Source organism: Giraffa tippelskirchi, chromosome 6 (assembly GCF_054371585.1).
Source record: "Giraffa tippelskirchi isolate mGirTip1 chromosome 6, T2T-mGirTip1v1.2.pri, whole genome shotgun sequence".
Classification (NCBI taxonomy): Eukaryota; Metazoa; Chordata; class Mammalia; order Artiodactyla; family Giraffidae; genus Giraffa; species Giraffa tippelskirchi.
Genome location: NC_137280.1, coordinates 59,416,853 through 59,419,632, shown reverse-complemented (window position 1 = coordinate 59,419,632; position 2,780 = coordinate 59,416,853). Strand labels below are relative to the sequence as shown.

Here is a 2,780-nt window from a genome sequence, read left to right as displayed (position 1 = left end):
CTATTGTTTCCAGTGGCACCAGCAAATTTTTAATCTGAACGACCGAGAAAAGTCACTAAAATACAAGAAAACAATTCTGAGAAAAAGGAGTTCGGATCTCACTAATGCATCATTTATCTATAGACTCTTATCTTTGGAAATAATATGAAACATCATCCGGACTATCTTTGAATTTCAGGGTGGCATATGCTGAATGACTCCTTCACCATAAATCACTTTCAGAAAGCCTTCTACCTCGACCCGTCTTACTTTATCTGAGCTCATCAGGGTTCTGGAGAGAGATTTCTAGAGCATTAGGAAAAATAGTGGGAAGAGGGTGGAGAAAATTTGAGGATTTCTTGATGAACAAAAACATGTCTGGGTTGCGATTTTTCTATTTTAAATTTTAATATCCCAATAAGATTTTTGTTTTAAGACAATGTTCCCAACTTAAACAAGTGAAAAAAAAAAAAAGACAAAGGAATATCATTGCCTTTTTAACAGTAAAATTAAGAGAAAGAAGATAGGAGATACTATGGGCATGGACATTAGAACTTTTTTTTTTTAACCTGATACAGCTACATGTAAATTAATCAAGGGAATAGAATTTGGCCAAAGCACTTATCGTGTTCTTAAGTATGGCTAGCAGAGCTGAGTAATATGGAATATTTTGTCTTTAGAAAGAAGACAGAGCTACATATAATCAGTTAATCAACCAAGTAGAAAGTGTTCTCTTTGACTAGATATCACTTCTCTTCACCACTCAGGTATGGACTGATGCCCACATGAGTAAAAGATCCCTTTGCAACTTATATCTTAGCACTCAACATTCTGCATTTTAGGGACTTCCCTGGTGGTCCAGTGGTTAAGATTTGACCTTCCAATACAGGGGGTGCAGGTTCAATCTCTTCTAAGATCCCATGTGCCTCACGGCCAAAACACCATAACATAAACAACAGCAGCAATGTTGTAACAAATTCAGTAATAATAATAATTAAAAAAACCCTCAATATTTTAATTGACTGCCCTCCCCCACTATATGCCTACCTCAATAATAAACTCTGTGACAAGTTGTGTTAGCCTATCTTATTAAAATCATAGACTAGAGCAAAAAATACAATTTATCTTAAGTAATAAACATTTGTTGAATGAAAAAGGGAAGAAAAGCTATCCTATGAAGAGGGAAAAATAGATTCACACAATCAAAAGCACGGAGTTCTTCTGGTTGAGGCTGAGATCTGAAGACATATAAATTCACCCCCTGTTCATAACGGTCTACCCAGTCTCATGTCAACAATCAGTGTGTGCATGCATACTCAGTTGCTTCAGTTGTGTTCGACTCTTTGCGATCCCATGGACTGTAACTCATTAGGCTCCACTGCCCATGGGATTCTCCAGGAAAGAATACTGGAGTGGGTTGCTATTTCCTTAATCTAATAATAAAAGAACAATTGTTCTGGGCCAGATGTATTACATATATTACCTCTGTAGCAACAATACCTTTAAAGAGGTTAAGTATTACTATCCTAACTTTAGGAATAAAAGAATTATACTCAGATATACTCCTGCCCTTAAGCAGCCATTTTCAATTTTAAGCTCATTCATGTACAGATCTTAAGCTGATGTTCTTACATTACACCACCCTGCCCTGTGTTTCGTTCACCCTTAGCAATGAAAAGGTTGATGAAAGCTGCTTTCATCTTATCTGTACATGGAACTGTACAGTACCACATTCATGCTACATGATGATAAAATATGGCAAAGGATTACAGATCAAATGGTAGAAGCACAAGTGATCAGAGAGTAAATGACAGGGAGATTGCCCAAAACTGTGAAAGGAGAGATGGCAGAACAAACTATGAGGAGCCGCACTCTAAGCCTGGTCTCTTGCTGAGGCTTAGATAAGGTGACTTAATCTCAGAGAGGGATTTGGTGTACCCTAAACACTGGACCTCCAAGCAAAGTCAAAAATGTAATGCCCAAAAGTTCAGAGGGAAGCCAGGTGACTTCTGACTCTAAGTCACCACAAAGACTACTGTGAAGAGCCCACAAGTGATGATTATGCATGTGGGCAGGAAAGGAGGGTCCTTCTGGAATATTGTACTATGTATCAGACCATATGAGATTTTGCACAGCCCTTCAGGAAAAGATGAGGAGGAATCTCCAATAAAGGCAGAGACTGAATTTCAAGGCATATCAACAAAATGAGAGTTCAGAGTAAAGTTTAGTTATATGTCTTTTTTTTTTTTCACATGGAACGTTTCATGAATGTGTGTGTCATCCTTGCTCAGGGCCCATGCTAATCTTCTTTGTGTTGTTCCAACTTTAGTATATGTGCAGCTGAAGCAAACACTTGATATGTCTTTAAACAACATACCATGTCATTTTTCACATTTCTGAGACTGCTGGGAAAAATTCATACCTGGTATATTTTGATGAGGCATTTATCATTTTGATCATATTGTCCCTAAGCTTTTCCTATTTGGAAAAAAAAAAACTTTAGTTCCTTAGTTTCTTCCCATGGGAAAAATAAATACCTATTAAACATATTCATTTTCCACTATTAAGATATTATTTTGTCCAGTGGCTACCAGGCCTGACTAGCATTCACTATTACCTACAGTAAATAATTTTTAAATGTATAGTTCTGTGTTCTATCCTCAGGAATCCCAATTCATTGGTTTTTTTTCAAACCCCAAAATAATGGTAAAGCAAAGAACATTGAAATCCACAGTGCAATCTGGCTGAAAAATGGGGGCTCCTGGAATTCTGATCCATTGTTCACAGTCACTTCAGTTGTG

General features: G+C 37.1%; 1 non-coding gene across 1 annotated transcript; it reads right to left on the bottom strand.

Annotated features, from left to right (window-relative positions):
* Window positions 1-2,225: 2,225 nt before the first annotated feature.
* LOC145511778 (U6 spliceosomal RNA) lies at window positions 2,226-2,332 on the bottom strand. Its single transcript, XR_014058159.1, has one exon. It is a non-coding gene; the product is annotated as a U6 spliceosomal RNA (small nuclear RNA).
* Between the last annotated feature and the right edge of the window lie 448 nt (window positions 2,333-2,780).